This window comes from Podarcis gaigeae (genome assembly GCF_964106915.1).
Source record: "Podarcis gaigeae genome assembly, chromosome: 9".
In the NCBI taxonomy this organism is placed as follows: Eukaryota; Metazoa; Chordata; class Lepidosauria; order Squamata; family Lacertidae; genus Podarcis; species Podarcis gaigeae.
This window is the reverse complement of record NC_139685.1, coordinates 44444442-44462701: the sequence shown is the minus strand read 5'-3', so window position 1 is coordinate 44462701 and position 18260 is coordinate 44444442. Positions and strand designations below refer to the sequence as shown.

Genomic DNA, 18260 nt, shown 5'->3' with positions numbered 1-18260 from the left:
GGAGGCAGTGGTTGTCTCAAGGTCACCCAGTGAGCTTCATGACTTTGGGAGGGAGGAATTTGAACCCTGGTCTGGCAGGTCCTAGTCTGATGCTCTAACCACTATATAACACTATCATCCTGCAGCAGTCATATCAGATTGTGCTCTCATGGCAATCCACTGCTTGAATTATTTATCACACTGGGTCTTCTAGGGGTTGCTTAAATAAATACCGTATTTTTCGTCCCATAGGACGCACCGGCCCATAGGACACACCTAGGTTTTTTTGGGGGGGAATAAAGGAATCCCCCCCTTTATTTCCCCCCCGAAAACCAGGTCGGGGAATCCAAACCAGGTTGGGGAACCAGGTCGGCACTCCGCCTCCCCGCTGTCCCCCAAGCTTGTGGGGCTGCCCGACGTCTGCCTGAAGTGCGGGGGGCTCTGGTTCAGCGCTCCCCGCGCTCCGTGCAGCAGGCTGCTGTGGATGTTTTCCCGAAGCGCCGGGCGCTCTGCTTTCAGCACGCCCCACGCTCCGGGAAGCAGGCTGCTATCCACAGCCTAGGGAGCCCTGCGGGAACTCCTGCGGGCTCCCCAGGCTTGCTGATAGCTTCCTGAAGCCTGTAGAGCGAGAGGGGTCAGTGCGCACCGACCCCTCTCACTCTCCAAGCTTCAGCGAAAGCCTGCACTCGCCCCATAGGATGCACACACATTTCCCCTTCATTTTTGGAGGGGAAAAAGTGCGTCCTATAGGGTGAAAAATATGGTAAATAAAATAAGTAACCAGGACAGATGGTTTATCTTTTGCTAAAATTCCCAAAGTGAAACATGAACAATTCATTATTATTTTACCTCTGGTTTCCAAGAAATCAGCTATGACTGTGACTCATGGCTGGCTCCTGTGATCCACTTCAGAGCCATAAATAGGATGAGCACTCGACATGCACTTGAACTCCTTTCAGCATAAACACTCTGGGCTTGAACACTCTTGTTGTTACTGCCCATTTTGTTACTGACACAACCCGCATTGTTCAACGCAGACACTGCTCTTTGGCATTTCACTTTCTCCCCTTCTTCAAAGGTGTAACGGAACTTAAAACAAATAAATTTAATGGAAAGCAGGCAGGGAGTTAAAACAGAAGGAAATTTAGTCAGGTTATGCACTGTACCACAACGGACTTGTTCAGCTATGGGTGTCATAACTGGTTGGCATACATCCGTCTCGGGAGACAATGGAGGAGTGCGCCTTGAATCTCAAAACCTCAGTATACTCAAACATAATTACTCACAGAGCCAGTGATTAGAGTGTTGGGCTAAAACCTGGGAAACCAGGGTTCAAATCCCTGCTCAGGCATTAAACACACTAGGTGACAAGTCACAGTCTCCCACCCTAACCTTCTTCACAGGGTGGTTGGGAGGATAAAACAGGGAGGAAGAGATCAATGTATGTGACCTTGTGCTCCTTGGAGGATAGGGGTGAGATAAATACAACAAATGAATGAATATTATAATTTAGCTAGGTTGCCCTCTTAAACAGACTTACTGGAGCAGGGGTGGCTAGCCTTTATGGGCTCACCCTTGGCCAACCTTCTGAGGATTGCATTCCGGCAATGAGTATGGGCAAAAGTAGATGTGACCACCTCACATTCTTACATGAACACACAGACCCCATCCATGCTGATCAACTGAGGAGAGGAGTTTATTCCCTCCTCTCTGCTCATCAGATGGTCAACCTGATGGCTGTTGTTGTTTAGTCATTTGGTCGTGTCCGACTCTTCGTGACCCCATGGACCAGAGCACGCCAGGCACTCCTGTCTTCCACTGCCTCCTGCAGTTTAGTCAAACTCATGCTGGTAGCTTCGAGAACACTATCCAACCATCTTGTCCTCTGTCGTCCCCTTCTCCTTGTGCCCTCAATCTTTCCCAACATCAGGGTCTTTTCCAAGGAGTCTTCTCTTCTCATGAGGTGGCCAAAGTATTCCAATACTTCACGATCTGTCCTTCCAGTGACCTGATGGCTAGGGAGGGGCAATTTGCATTCCCATCAGGGTGCCATGCTCTGCCTTTCCCAGAGCTGGCAGCTTTGTTTATTTTTTTGCTCCCACCCAAATCAGTGAGGACTTGAAATACTACTACTACTACTACCAATAATAATAATTTTAAAAATTGCTGGGGGTCCAGATGGGACCCCAAATTGAGGTCTAACCACCTCTGTGCTACAGGGTCAGCTGGGATTAAGTGAAGCATACCTCAGTGTAAACATGCATAGGAATGTGCTGTTAGTCATACAAGGAGTGAATTTGAGATTACAGTTCTCTCAGCCTGCAATGTTTTTCCACATTTCCTTCAGCTATGGATGAAAACTGCTCCAGGTTTTCCACATCATGTAATATTAGAATTCTTTGCTAGACATCTACCCAAATATGGGGACCAACATTTATCCCTTTCTTTAGATTTAATTTAAAATGCAAAGGGCTTGATAAATATTGCAGAAAGCACCGCACACCCGTCCCTTGTACTTCAATTAACATTTTAAGGTCAGAATTATTCCCATTTACTGTGATGTTTGTCCTCAGTTTTGAGTACATTCCTCTTACCATTTTTAAAAAATCTGATATCAAGTATCTGAAATGTCTTGAATAAATGGTCCCACTGTATGCCAACAAATACAGGCTGCTTCTGTTTTCTTATTATGACATACAATATCGGTTCAGTGCTTTTATATTGTTGTCTGATAAGTGATCACTGTGAATATAACTATTGTTTTATTCAGACTTTTAGCCCATGAAGCTGTGAAAAATGTCTAGTCTTGGTTTAGGAGAAAGATGAGGTTATATGATGAGAACAGAGCTAGCTTCTGCTTCTCTCTGTGTGTTTGTGTGTAAACACTATTCTGGCATTATTCTACTGGTCTGTTAACATCACAGTTTTGGCATACTAATTAACTATGTCTAATAATGACGAGTATTTAGCTCACACAATACATCTGTAAAGGCTTTCTAGAATTCAGCTGGTATCCCATCTAATCCTGGATATTGTGTACACGTTAGGGATTGTATGCACATTTAAACTTATTGCAGAGAAAAGCGGGCAGGGCATGCTGTGCCCTGGTATGTTAATTTTGGTATGTTAGTTTCATCACATTTCCCCTGCTCCCATCTCCGCCTCTGTGAGTCATATAGTTGACCTTGATTGCTTCATCATTGTTATATATCTTCTTTGAACCTGCATGCAGATCAGAGAAACTACTCTTTTGAACTGAGCTTCTTTTAACTTCTACCAAGTAACTCATTGGCTTTATTATGCAAGAATTATTAGTTATATACTGTAGCTATAATAAATCTGTCCTAATATATCTCAGTTCTGGAGCTAGGCTGGCCAAGGCCACACAGCAGGGTCCACTACATGCTCAGGTTCCAAAGTGCAGTAACACCATGCAGTAACAAGGGGAGTCCAAAAGCAAAGCCAAGGTGAAGCCAAGGACAAGAGAATCACCCCAACCCCAAGTCAAATATAATCCAGAAGCCGAGTCAAGGTCTAGAAATCAGCAGAAGGCTGATTTCATTCATTCAGAAGGCAGGCGGGATTGTCATGTTTCAGTAGCAAAGAACTGAAAGGCATATTTTGTTCTAGCAATTATCAGATTTTGGTTAAGATAACCTGGTCTTCCAGATCCTGATAACCAGCAGCAGAGGCTGAAGCCTGCTCTCCAAGGAACCTTTACTGTTGATGAGAGCAGTTACACCCAAGGACTCCTTTATTCTCAAGTAACTTCTGGGGACCTTGGGTTTCCTGGTGTGCACTCCCTCACTAACCAGTTTCCTGAGCCTGGACCTTCTGGTGCTGAAACTCTAGAAGACTGGGAGACGCTTCACCTTCCTCCACATTGACTCAGATCAGGCCTCCAATGCCACAGGTGAATCAGGAACACAGCCCAATGGTCCTTTCAGGACAACCCTTGGAGGCAGGCCTGGTGAGGACTCTCGCTGGACACCAGGGTCTTATGGATCTGTGCTGCAGTTGGGGTGCTCTGTCTGCTGTCCTAGGTCTCCAGGCTTTGGAAGGTCTTGCATGTCAGAAGCTATAGCTCAGTCAGTAGAGCATGAGACTCTTAATCTCAGGGTTGTGAGTTTCAGCCCTATGTTGGGCAAAAGATTCCTTCATTGCAGGTGCTTGGATTAGATGACCCTTGCAGTCCCTTCAAACTCTATAATTTTTGATTCTAAGAAGAGAGGTTGCCCAGGGTCAGGCCAGGACTTGGTATGACAATATCCTTTAGGTTAAATGAAGGACATTGCGAGGTTCAGTAATGATGCCTTTTAGGCATGTGTAGGAAAGTGAGCTGTGCCAGAGAAGCTTGAAGAGGAGGCAGACGAGCAATTTAGATCAGCAAAAATGGATCTCCAGCAATGGAGAAATGGTTCACTCTTCCCTTCTATATCATTGCTTTTTCCTTCAGCACTGCTTTTCCAATCAAATTGGCTGTCTCCTGACAATGCAATACAGTACAAAAAAGAGCCAGTCACATATCTCCTGTGCCACATCTATTTGGACTCAGTTCTTCATATCTGCAGTTATTAGAAACACAAATAACCTTTGAAACAAATGTATGAAACAAGCAAACAAAAATTAAGTGGGTTTTTAAAAAACCACAACTAGAAAGACTTTGCAGGTCCAAAATTTATCCAAGGTGTTATAAGATGGGAGGTGTTGCCAGCAACACATGCAGTAGCTGAGCCATTGAATTACTCAGTCCTTGAAAGCACTGATGTCTTAGGACTTATCCACACTTACCTTTTGCTCTGTGCTTTCCACGTACAGGCCTGCACTTTCAAGATCTGTGTCCAGGTGCTCTTTTCTTTTTTTTACCCCAGAGCTTCTCCTTCGAAACTCACTATTTGAAGTGCAACAAATGGCAGTTCAGGTGTTCTGCAGATGAAAAATGGCCATTCAGTGATAAAGTGTGGGGTTTTCTGCAGAAAGCGCCAGAGGAGAGAAAGAGCACTCAGACATGGAACTTGAAAGCATAGACAGTGCCTAGAAAGTGCGGAGGAAAGGATAAGTGCATTTCTTTATAATGAGAAATCTTTGAGGCACATGCCTTGAACTGTAAGAGGAGGAGTTCAGTTTCTGCAAGAGCCAAACCTACAGCTTTCAGTGGTGCATATAGGTGTGCACAGCACATTTCATTGGGGGTGCACCCAGTGATTTTTTTCAAAAGGGTGAGCGTTTATGGAATACATACCCATACTCAAACATAAAGGACATTTTTATTCATCAGACAAAAGAAACTAACAACAAAAGTTGTTGTTTTCTTAATTCACAACTAAACTTCACTTAATATATGCAAAATTAAAAAAAAAACCTGTGAAACCAAATACTGTACCAAATTTTGCTATAGTAATAACCAGGCATATACAAAGATACCATCAGTTTTCATGATCATCAACTTTAACCATTAGCTCACCCAAATTAAGCAAAACAGGTTAAGGTTCCTTCATTTCCCTGACCTAGAGAGTGAGGCATTGCTCGCCAGTGTGAGCAAAAGGTGGCGAGCAGAGCAGCTGAGAGGGCAGAGATGCCATGCTGAACTCTCTTGTGCTTGCCATGATCCCCATTTAAAAAATAAAATAAAATTAGGGTGTGCCACACCTATGGTGGTGCATAACTTACTGTAGCATAGTACAGTAAAGCCTTTCCGTACCATCGAGTATGTCAGCCAAAGTTCATACGATCTTTTTGTTCAGCATAAGCTGCTCATTGTTTCACCTAAGTTAATGTGCCAGCTGGTCTTGATCATTGGTTCTAATAGCTAACTTTTACATTTTTCTAATGGAACAACAACACACATAGCAGAAAAGGCATTTCCCCCCTATGCCATGAGACTTTACGACTTTGTTATTTTGTCTATCAGGGCAAATGCTAACAAGTAGTTTATGTTGTGCCTAGATTGCTTATGGCTGCCAGTCAAACACAGAGAAAATGTAAGGCTGGGAAAGGCCGGCAATATTATCTCAGACAAGTTAAAACTTGGCATTTTTACCATTACATGTGTAGGTATTGCTACTGCATTGCTACTGGAGACTGAAATGTATTTCTGATGGTTTATCTAAGGTTACTGTTTACTGACTGGGTTCCATTTGTGAATCACTTCCCACAAAGTATCTCATAATTTAAAAATTGACATTAAAAACAATTCCATATGCTGTAAACAAAGAACTGAAAGCAATTCTATATTTTAAAACAATGTCAAAGCCAATGAAGATACAGTTTAGGATAAAGAACTCCACTGACGAGGCTGTCGAAAAAGGAACGTCTTAATAGGCATTTAAAATGCAACAAAGATAGTCTCTGTCCAGTGCATAATGGGAGGTCATTCTAGACGGTAGGTGCCACCATACTAAAGGTCTGATTCCTGTATAATGGAGCTCCTGACAAGAGTGATTCCTTGAGTTTTTAAGGGGTGAATTGTGCTCCAGAACCAACCCCTTGAACTTAGCATGAAAGCTAATGCAATTCTTTCACCAACAGTGTAAAGTAAAGGGAAAGGGACCACTGACCATTAGGTCCAGTCGTGACCAACTCTGGGGTTGCGGTGCTCATCTCGGTTTATTGGCCGAGGGAGCCAGAGTACAGCTTCCGGGTCATGTGGCCAGCATGACTAAGCCGCTTCTGGCGAACCAGAGCAGTGCACGGAAACGCCGTTTACCTTCCCGCCGGAGCGGTACCTATTTATCTACTTGCACTTTGACATGCTTTCGAACTGCTAGATTGGCAGGAGCAGAGACTGAGCAATGGGAGCTCACCCCGTCGCAGGGATTTGAACCACCGACCTTTTGATTGGCAAGTCCTAGGTTCTGTGGTTTAACCCACAGCGCCACCTGCGTCCCTTCTCCACCAACAGTGTAGCATGGTGCTAATCGTCTGCGCCATGGAGCAATCAAGCATCACAGTAACCCAACTTGGAGGTTACCAGCACATGGCAACAGCAGCCAGGCTATCCTGGTTCAGAAACAGCTATAGCTGTCTTACCAGACAAAACACTGAGGCCACCTGCGTCTTCCGTTTCAGAGGTGAATCTCTAAGCAACCCCAGGCTACAAACCTGTTCCTTCAAAGAGAGAAAGGTAAAAAGGTAAAGGATCCCTGGATGGTTAAGTCCAGTCAAAGGTGACTATGGGGTGCAGTGCTCTTCTTGTTTTCAGGCTAAGGGAGGTGGTGTTTGTCCACAAACAGCTTTCTGGGTCATGTGGCCAGCATGACTAAAACGCTTCTGGTGCAATGGAACACCGTGACGAAACCAGAGTGCATGGAAATGCCATTTACCTTCCCGCCACAGCAGTCCCTATTTATCTACTTGCACTGGCGTGCTTTTGAACTGCTAGGTTGTCAGGAGCTGGGACAGAGCAACAGTAGCTCACTCCGTCATGGGGATTCGAACCGCTGACCTTCTAGTCGGCAAGCCCAAGAGGCTCAGTGGTAGGACCCCATCCAAAGCAGACAATTGGCTCACAGTGCCTCTATCTTGCCAGGATCCAGACTCGGTCTGTTGGCCCCCTTGCAGTTTAGTACTGAGCACAGGGACTGGCTTCTCCTGATTCAGTTGTTACAGTGAAATAGAGCTTTAGCAACATGACGTCATTACGTACTCCTGGATTCGTCTCTGATCCTGAATTATCTAAAGTCGTATTCAGTGCTTTTTTTGCTGGGGGTACGCAGGGGTACGCATACCCCTAAACATTTTGTGAATCTAAGTTTGGCCTCATTGAGGGGGCAGTATTTCAATATGAGTAGGAAAACAAGCCCAACACACAAGTATGGAGTGGGGCTGTTCCAAGCAGTCCCACTCCTCACATCATGCATGCCAAGAAGCAAATCCCCCCCCCCCATTTATATATACAGCAGCATGGAGGGAGACTTTGTGCACACAGCTGCATATGCTAAAGCAGGGGTCAGCAAAGCTTTCCAGCAGGGGGCCGGTCCACTGTCCCTCAGACCTTGGGGGGGACAACTATATTGGGGGCGGGAATGATGCAAGAGCACCACGAGCCCTGGTGGCTGCTTACCTGTGTCTTGTGAGCGGCATGGACTGGCAGCAGCAGCGGAAGGACGATGAGCGGCATGCAAAAGGGCTCCGAAGACGGGCTGCTTAAAATGGCGGCTGCTCGAGCGCTGCTGCTGCTAGCACCAACAAAGCCCAGCCCCTTCCTCCTCTAGGCAGGTCGGGGAGAAGCCAGGAGGATGGAGGGAGGGAGGAGGCGGCGCCAGCACCATGTGAGGGACAGGGAGGGAGAGGGAAAGAACACGTGTGCTGGCGATCCATGCAGTGATTCCCAGACCGTCTGTGGACCGGATCCAGAAGGCAATTGGGCCTGATCCGGCCCGCGGACCTTAGTTTGCCTACCCATGTGCTAAAGCCTCCACACGTTCTGGTACGCATGGAAGCAGTGCCAGATTAAACCCCATGGAGGCCTGTCCATCCTCTCCAGTCATCTGCATCATGAATGTTTGTTTCTTTTCTTCCATCTTTTCAGGGTTTTGAGGTATTTTTCTTTTACATATTGGTGCAGATAAAATAGTTCTGGCCGTTTGTGGGAGTGTTGCCTTTCCCTAAAATTATATAAATTAAATGAGATTGCCTGCCTTTTGAAGTAATTGGATTAACTCGGACATTTTCAATGCCTACTTCAAGACAGTACAAATGGTCTGAAATCAAATGAGGTTAAAAAGTCCCCTATAAACTATGACTGCTGTTACAAAACTTAATTAAGACAGAACAGCAGGCGGTTCAAGTGGGAAAGCACAGTGCACATTTTTTCTTTCTTTATTTTTTTTTTTTAAATGCCAGCATGGAAAAATAGCTCTGATGTCATTAAAGCTAATTGGAAGTGGTCTGTGTGTTAAATGATGATGTAATTAATGGGCTAATGAATAGCATATTAAGATTGTTATTAGCAATGAAATTTGAAACGTACATGAAGAACCAGTTAAGGTTATCATATCATTAGAGCCATTACAAAAATCTCCTCACATTATGGTGCATTTTATCAGCTGATAATACTGGACTGCAACTGAGCAGGAGTAATAAAATCTTCTGCTCTTTCACCCTCTCACTTAGAGCAAATTACGTGATAATTGCCATATATTAGTTGTGTGCTCAGGTAAATTGGCCATTCTAATGTTATAGTACAACTTGCCTAAGAAGTATTTTTTAAAGGTAATGTCAGAGCTGGAGTGGGACAAGGGCTCGCACCATTACATTTCCATGATAGTCACAACAGACTCAGGGGGATTTTAAAATGTGTGTGCAATCGTGGGTTCAAGCTACAGGGGATTGCCAGCTGGTGGTGACTTCCTTCACATAAACCCATGTGAGAAATCACTTGTTTTCCTCATGTAATACCCAATAGCTCTAATAAGCTGCTCGACTAATCATTCTGCAGCACTGTTTTACAGCTCTGTTAAAAGTCTCTTAAGAGCTGCCACTTAACAAGTGTTCCGTATGTGTGAGCAGCAAATATCTCTGCTGAAAGAAATCGAGCCTACTTACATGCATAACCAAAAATCTTTTTTAAAAGAAAGAAAGAAAAGACAGAAATTGCCCTGCCCTAAGTAGGTTTGGGTCTGATTAGTTTTCCAGGGTCTCCTAGCAGGTAACAGATGGTGCACGGTTGGCTCTAATTTTGGGGGAAATTAATCTCTGCCTGGCACGTTGCCACTGTTCTAGCACATAGAAAAAGCTTCTGAGATGTAGAAAGCTGGCTGAAACTTCCAAGGGCAAAATCCCAACATGCAGGCACGTACATTTTCCAAGAATATACCTGTTTGTTTGTTTGATTAATTTAAAGCCAGCTGATGATGGGCTATGGATCTGATGCTTCACGATTTGAATAATTACAGAGGTGCATTTGCAAAAACAGTTTCAAGAATCTTCAGATCTGTACCTACTGGAAATAGCCTGACACCGGCTAGGACCAGATAGCCTGGCTGATTTTTCCTCTGACCTATTACTAAATCAATAGCAGGTTATCTGTGAAGTTTCGTGGCATAAGGATTACAAAAACTAAAGCTCCCTTTAGAAAGGAACTAACGAGTGCAGTCAATGAAAGAGAGCAGCTTACTTTCTGATTGGTGAGGAATGCAAGTCAATAGCCCAGTGAAAAAGCTAGTTCATGTACCATGATTCCCTTGGCAATTTGTCTGTGTCTAGTTAAGATGTCCAGCAGCTATTAATCAGCTACGACATGTTTCAATGCTTGAATTTAAAAAAACAAAACCCTTAAAGTCAGAACACTTTTAAAGCATAAACTTTCTCCGACTTTGAAATAATCCACTTCTATTCCTTTTCATGTCTCTGTTTGACTTTGCAATAATGTTCTTACTTTTTTCCAGGAAAGCCACATGATTTCTCTTGGGTTCCTAGTGATTGGTGTCAAAGGTCCAGTAAAAACCATTTAAATTGATCATGGCTTTTGAATGCAAATCTTTCTAAAGCTTAAAAGATATAACCTGCATATCTACAAACTGGCCCTGATAACAACAGGGATCATCTTATACCCTCCAACATTTTTCCAATGAAGAAAGGGACTTCCCATTCCATAATGATAATTTTACTATTTATACCCCACACATCTTTCTGGATTGCTTCAGACTCTCCAGGCAGCTTCCAACATATATAAAAAAACACTAAAACATTAATCATTAAAAAAAAACCCTTCCCTATACAGGATGGCCTTCTGACGGCTCAGGAGTTGAATAACTCCATACCCTCCGAAGTTTCTCCAGTGAAAATAGGGATGTCTTAAGGAAAAGCAGGACATTTCAGGATCAAATAAGAAAATGGAATGCCTTCTCTAAATCAGGGACATCCCTGGAAAATAGGGACACTTGGAGGGTTTGTCATCTGCTCTTAACCTTCCCTGATGTTCTTACCCTTGCATGGTGCTCGGGGTTCCAGTACCCCTTCACAAACACACAGTGTCATCTTGATAACCCCAAGCCAATGGCTTTGCATATTTAATTATTAGTTTTCCTCATTTTAATAATCTAGCCTTAAAAGAGCTTTCATCTCCTTACACTGTAAGAATAGCAGCTGCTGGGAAAAGGCACACATGCCATGTAAAGCTTCAGAAGGCTTAGTAGGCCTTATGGACAAAACTGACAAATGAGGTAAAAATACAGATACTTGGTTTTATCAATTAGCATAAAAGCCCCAATGAAGCAGTGGAAGAAGTTAGTCACAACTACCTGAAGCACCATTTCTTCCAGTGGGATTGGGCACTATGACTCAGTATAGTTGGACTAGGATCATAGCTGTCAACCTTCCCTTTTTTGGCGGGAAATTCCCTTATTCCAGCGCCGTTTCCCGCTGCTTCCCGGATTCTTAGATATCCCATAGGCTGTCCCCAGGACAGGTAAGGCTGCTGATCCCTTATTTTCGAGGCTGCTGATCCCTTATTTTCAAATCTGAAAGTTGACAGCTATGACTAGGATTAATTTTTTGGGGGGGGGAACAGGGATATAAATGTAGTAACATTAAACTAACTTCAATAGAAAGGAGATATCAGTGTTTGTAAAAAGCAAAAAAAAGAAGGAAAGGGTTCTGACCTCCCTTTGTCTCCTCAGCCTGGTCCTCTGACCCTTGTCATCATAAAAGAGTCCAGAAGAATATCCTTGCAGAGTTTTATTCTTAAAAGTCTTTGTGCAAAACACAACTGAATAACTATACACACCAGCACCAACTAACCCACCCAACCTCCAGCCTCAGCACAAACTAACATTTCTCACTTATATATACAACCTGCTGCAGGCCACTGAGTCATGCTGACCCAGCTTTATTCGCATTAAAGAAACAGCGGCCATTTTAGCCGTGACAGGAGAATGGTGGAATATTTATCCTTTTCATATCAGTGCTAAAGTCCCCATTTTACCAGCTAGCAAGAAAGGAAAGCAAATTCCTGAATATCTCTTATCTGTACTGATTACAGCTTCGCTAAGGCTGCATACACACTAACATGTTTGTAATAAAAAATGTATTTTTTTTTCTCAATCTGGAATGGTGTGTGCTCATTCAGCATGCTGCTTTCATGCTCTATTGATTCTTCCACAAGGCTGTGTGTGGTTACTGGACACACATTTGAAAAGCCTTCCCCCGAGTAGGTTATCCATGCTTCCCCACCCTGCACATGCCCTGGTGAATGAAGTAAGGTGGAGTGGTTATGATCATTGCATACTCACAACATACTCCCCACAATACTCCCATTGCCAAGACTACCTACATCTGTTTTTGAACAATCACTGTGTGGGGTAATGCAGAATCCATCTCCAATGTGCTTTTCTTTTTGAAATGAAATCAGTTTCCCCAGAAGTGCTTTTCAGGGCAAAACATATCTAGATTATAGGGTGGGGGAGAGTACACAGTCTCTCCATTGATTCTCGAATAAAATATTGTCTCTGTCGAGTCTTCATACAGCTGTGTGTTGATTAAGCCAAAATCCATTTTTTCCACAGCATACTGCATGTTAGGCCAAGAAAACCATCAGCAAAATTGCTCATACACTCTTCCTTCCTTTAATTTATAGAGATTTCTTTTAAAACAGCAAGTGTTTCCAATTTTCTGTTTCATTTTTCCTTTATCAGGTAATCTGACAGATACCCTCTATAGCATTATATCCACACTGAAAAGTTTTAACATCTGATTTTGAATATCTCCCTATCACCTTTGTTTGCAATGAAAAAAGATTAATTAACAGTTGCCTAATTTTGCATCATTTATTTCTTTTTTTAATGCAACCACATCATATTTACTTCACAGCTACTCATTTTTTCTGTGGTCATGGTCTTGCTTCTTATTCTTAATAAGCTTCTTAATATCTGTGCTACACTCAAAGATGATATTCTCCCTTTTTGTGTAGACCAGAGGTTTTCAACCTTTGTAAGTCCGTGGCTCCCTTGACCAACTACATTCTTTCCACGGCTCCCCGGTGGGGAAATGCACTCTGAGCACCAGAAGCTCAGTTATGTCACCCCTTGCCTCTCCTCTCCTCTATTTAATAAAACAATTTGGTCGTCTTTATGGAGAAACATTGCTGAGACTTGGCACTAGTTAGAACATGATGATTATTGCCAAAAGCGGGAGGGCAAGGAGTTGAGAACCATTCAGGACTGAGCAGTGGTTCTTCTGCCACTCCTTTTTTATTACAACATCTGCAGTTTTTCTCCTGTCTGGAGAGGGCCTCTGAGAGAAATTTCATCATAGGGTACAAAGTGTCTTTTGGTACCCTTCCTTTCTCCATTAATCATCCTTTTTATACTGCAATGCAAATCAGATCACTGGAAGACATTAGTATTAATAAAAAGAAAGGTAGGTCAACTTTCTGGTTACTTTGAATCAGTGCAAATATTAACTATTTCCTGCTTAGGAGAGTTGTATGGAAAAGATAATTTTACTAGCTGTAGTCTGTTATTCATCTGTTCATGAGATAATAACGGTGGCAATGAACTGCTTTGCCCTCCTCTGCTTGTAGGTGGGCAACTGCCAGTGCCAACACCCAGAAGAGGAAGTAGATGGGGGAAAGAAGCAATATGGTGTTTTATGTAGGCTTACACAAAATGTAAATGCTAGTCTTCATGCAATATAGGTCCTAGGAAATTTCTGGCTCCCCTTTTGACTCTAGGCAGGGGTATGTTATATCCCCTGCACTCCCTTCTCTTGGGCCCTGGGTGTGGAAGAGAAGAAAGGTGTGTCTATTTTTGGCCTAGTGTCCTTTGAGCTTAGTTCTCTGATAAAAGCTGATATTGACCATGGTAGAAATGCAAGCACTCCCTTGAGATAAACATAACAACAAAATCAATTTCTTAAATGTGCATCCACTTTGCAAACTAGCCTTAAATTGTTGCAAATTGGGTGACACTGACTTCATTTTCTCTTCTAATATAATATGACCACATTTTATTTAACAATTATGTTGGTTGGTAAATTCAGGTTAGCATTTAATTCAGGTTAGTGCTCGCTTCTTGTAAACTATTGAGTTTGTTTGCCATTGCACTTAAATTACTAAATTGTAATTTAGTTGCTCATTAGTGATGGTAATTGTCTATATCTTGCCAAATAGCCTGTGCCCACAAGAAATGAGACTTGCATATATTAGAAGAGGGTTTTTTTGTAGATGGTGAGAGCATCAGAATAATTTATGCAATAAATAAACACCTTGCTATGGTAAGTAGTGTTTTGATGGCTATTAAGTGTCCCCAGTTTAATTAGGAAGCACAGTTTTGTGTCATTAAGAAAATGAATGTGAATTTAATGCAGGGGGATTGCAGGTGGCACTGCAGGCATGCCTTAACATGATATTATCTGACACCTGCATTACTTCTGAATACTTCTAGCAACTGTTTATGCATCATCTTGTTATAAAATTAAAGAGCAAATGCATTTTAACCTCATAAATGCTAACCTCAAAAGGTTAGTTTGCTTTTTTCCAGTTACAGTCAGTCAATGACACTTGAGGTATTCCTTCTTACTCTTGACAAAATTGAGTTTTATCAATTGGTTTTTCATTTCCCCATCTTTTGTTTTGATTCCTTGTCCTTTGGCTGCTGTGATCTATCTCAGTATAGTCAAATAGCCCATTCATTAAAAATCCCAGGTCATACCTCTTTCCACAGCTGCTTCAGTATAGCACATTGCAGCCTGTTGGCTGTAAAAAAAGAGACATGGTAGTGAACACAAAAGTTTGTTTATTGGAAAGCTAATATTGAATTAATAACCTTGATGACATTAGAACCTCAATGCTCAAAATTAGACATCTTCATTATTTTTGTACAAACTATAAAATGCTATAAACCCAGGGTAAATTGCAGCCTCAAAAAAATTGTGACCTTCATTTTTCTCATTAGGTCCAAGTGCATAGTTTTGACTGGGCTGGTCCTCTTACATATGACATATAAATCAGAATCAAATTGTTTAGCCATTTCCCTTAGTGAGGAGAAAAATATAACATTTTCAATAATATTACAAATCATCATGAAAAGCTTAAACAGTCAGCCTGTTGACTTTCCACAACTGACTCAGTCTTATCAAACTGAGCGGATACATTAGCTTTCATACTAGACCTAAAGAGAAGATTTGAGAGCCTGAACCACTTCCATCATCATTCAGCATTTGTACAGGATTTGCAGCTGGACAATTCCCCATTGCATGACTGTTCCCCATTGCACACCACTGCTTGATGCACTAATGGAGTAATGCAACAAATAAAACAGGAGAGATATGCATTCTATAGACAATCCCAAGGTAAGTGGGTGAGCACATGACCAGAATTGATGGTCTAGGTCTTTCTTATGGAATCAGCAACCTGCTGGGATGTGTGCACACAGTTTGTCTCATGATTAGAACAAAGCATTAATGAATGCTGGTTGGTTGGCTCATTCTAAGTGTCCTCTGCATTTCCCTAGTTTTGCCAACTTAGTCAAAAGGTGAGGTTCTCCTTTCTGCGATGAATTTTACTAAAGATCAGAATGGTTAAAGAAACAATATTGTCTATTTTTTTAGTGCATGCTTACTGATGAAATGGGAATTCTAATCTAGGTGTGCCATAGTAGTGTTTATTCCATATTAACTGCTAGTCCCACAAAAGTGTATGTTTAAGTTACTGAATTTTTTAAAGAAGAAATAGAAACAGTATCCAGTTCAATAAAAGAAAACAGAAGTGGAGTGAACTGTTTAAATATGTCTAAATAAGCAGCTAAAAGTTGTAAACATTTCACAGGGCAAGCCGAAGCAGCTGACCAATAAAACATGACCCAGGAAGAGGGAAATGAGTTTCAAGGCAGACAAACATTGGCAAGCTCTGTTATGAAACACTGTTTTTTTTTCTAAAGCACACACACATACACAGTGAAGCACAAATGGTTTACAAAGAAAACATTTCTAAGTGTTTTGTGGTTTGACAAAACAACCCCCTTTTAAAAAACTGTGTGTGAGCCAATGTATCAGGAGACATGCCAGAGGGCTAGCTATGGGCTCACCCACACTGCCATTTGTCCTATAATTTCAAGTGAGTCAAGTCACAGAGCCAAGAGGTGTTTTTTCCTGTCCTGCCACTTTCCCCAGGAAAACTCACTGTATACTATTGAATTGGAACTAATGGCATTCCATTGAAAACTTGATTGACTTTGTTCTGATTCAGTGATAAACAGCAGATTTTCCCAGAGAAAACCCTGGGACAAAAACAAAGCAAAGCAAAGCAAAACATTATCGGACCTATGACTTGAAATTCACTTAAAATCATGGGGCGAGCGAAAGTGTGGTTGGTCTGTGTGTCCGTCTTGTTTCAGGAACTCTTGCTACATTGACTCAAATAGTCTTATGGCACCAACTGTATACAGTGGTACCTCGGGTTACATACGCTACAGGTTACATACGCTTCAGGTTACAGACTCCGCTAACCCAGAACTAGTACCTCGGGTTAAGAACTTTGCTTCAGGGTGAGAACAGAAATCGTGCGGTGGTGCAGCAGCAGCAGCAGCAGCAGCAGCAGCGGGAGGCCCCATTAGCTAAAGTGGTGCTTCAGGTTAAGAACAGTTTCAGGTTAAGAACAGACCTCCAGAATGAATTAAGTACTTAACCCGAGGTACCAGTGTACTTTTAAAGCACAAAAAATTCTGGGCACTGTAGTTTACCCCTCACAGAATTGCAGACCCCAGCAATCTAAAGTGCCCATAATCCTATGGGGGAAAGAAAGTGCTTCAGATGTCTGTTTAAGTATAGTGTGCACCAAGAGATTGACTTCTTCTTCGGCAATCACACGTAGCGGAGTAAGATTGTCTTCCCTAAACACGGTTTTAACAATGAGTCCACGTCCTTCCACAGTGGGGACATCGGTTTCTGGGCAGGAGCTGATCACAGTGTGGATTTGCCAAGCATGCCTTCCTCCTAGCACATTTCTCCCTTGCATCCTGAGTTCAAGTGTCTTCAAAGCCCATGACACCTTTGGTAAAGGCTTGCAGGCCAGTGTTTCCCAGTAGTCAATGTTTATACTACATTTTTTTAGATTTGCCTTCAGACAGTCTTTAAACCTCCTTTGTTGACCACCAGCATTACGGGTTGACTGTGGCATAACCTCAAAAGTACTTTCCCCAGCTGCCGGTCTGTTCATTGCAGGGGTTTCTTCTGCTGCATTTGCTAACAAGACAACAATATCCTGTCTGCCTGAAGCACTGGTAGCTCACCTGGTGCCCTCCAGATGTTGAAGGCTTACAATTCCCATAATCCCCGGCGGTTGGTTATTCTCTCTGGGGCTGATCACACATCTCACGGGCACCACGTTTACTACACTTGCCTTGAAGACTGTGGCAGCATCACTTTTTAAAGTGCTATAGGTGCGTCTATGAGCGAAGCAGGAGGCAAATCACGGCGGGTTAGCTGTGTCACAAGAACCCTCTTTTTCCTGTAGGGACACAAAGGCGAGAAAGAAAAATAAAAAGTCTTGCGGGCACTTTAGACTTATTGTGGCGTCAAGAGTAGCTCCGCCCCGCGCCCTTTCGGAACCGTCTTCTCTCACGCAACGTGAGTAGTGTCGTCGTGTCACCAGAAAGGCGATAAGCCCGCTCGTTTCAGCACAGCGCCAGAACGCCCGTCTCTACTGTACAGTACGTGTGTTTATTTGTGTGTGAGAGACGGCAGGAGAGAGCCGCTTCTCCTCAGCCGCGCTCCAGGACCACGCCAAACATTGCGCGCTCGGGGACTCCCGCGTGACGCGAGGGCTTCTCTGCCCCTGCCTCTCCACAGAACGGCCCTCTTGGCTCTCCGGAGACATAAACTTTCCCCTCCCCTTGCGGGGACTCGCCTGGCGTGTGGAGAGGGAGCCGCTGCGGAGGGAAGGAGGGACTGCCGCCCGGTCCTGCCCTGCCCTCCCTTTCCTTCCCCTTTATATGCAGCGCTGAACGGCCCGCGCGCCTCGGGGACACGCGCTTCGTGGGACTTCCAGAGGTCGGGACCCTTGGGCGCGCCAGCTGTTCTCAGGTACCCGCTTCGCTCCCCCTCCTCTCTTGCCTCCTGCCATTTGCCCCGCCGGAGTTTCCTCGGCTTTCCAGACCCAGGCGCTCCGCAGGGCGGGGAGGAAACGGACCGAGCCGCGGCGTCACTAGCCGCAAATGCCCCGCTTGACCCCGGTGGCGTGCCTTTATTTTGACGCGAGCGAAAGTAAAAAACGGGCGGCGGAGAGGAGGGCGCCTATCACCTGAGGCGAAAATGAACACACATGAACCCAGGAACGTCTCTGC

General features: G+C 43.5%; 1 protein-coding gene and 1 long non-coding RNA gene across 4 annotated transcripts in view; one reads left to right on the top strand and one right to left on the bottom strand.

Annotated features, from left to right (window-relative positions):
* Window positions 1-18260, top strand: part of IL15 (interleukin 15) — a 73489-nt gene that overhangs the window by 27651 nt on the left and 27578 nt on the right. Inside the window, exon 1 of one of the 2 annotated variants that reach the window (XM_083756099.1) lies at window positions 17843-18000. The exons of the other annotated variant lie outside the window; for it this stretch is intronic. The gene's annotated coding sequence lies outside the window, so the exon portion shown is untranslated. Of the gene's footprint in view, window positions 1-17842; window positions 18001-18260 lie in introns of those variants that run through there. 2 annotated transcript variants of the gene reach the window in all.
* LOC310852537 overlaps window positions 1-18260 on the bottom strand; it is a 36224-nt gene that overhangs the window by 10802 nt on the left and 7162 nt on the right. Inside the window, exon 2 of one of the 2 annotated variants that reach the window (XR_014568231.1) lies at window positions 14631-14674. The exons of the other annotated variant lie outside the window; for it this stretch is intronic. This is a non-coding gene — a long non-coding RNA (uncharacterized lncRNA). The remainder of the gene's footprint in view (window positions 1-14630; window positions 14675-18260) is intronic. 2 annotated transcript variants of the gene reach the window in all.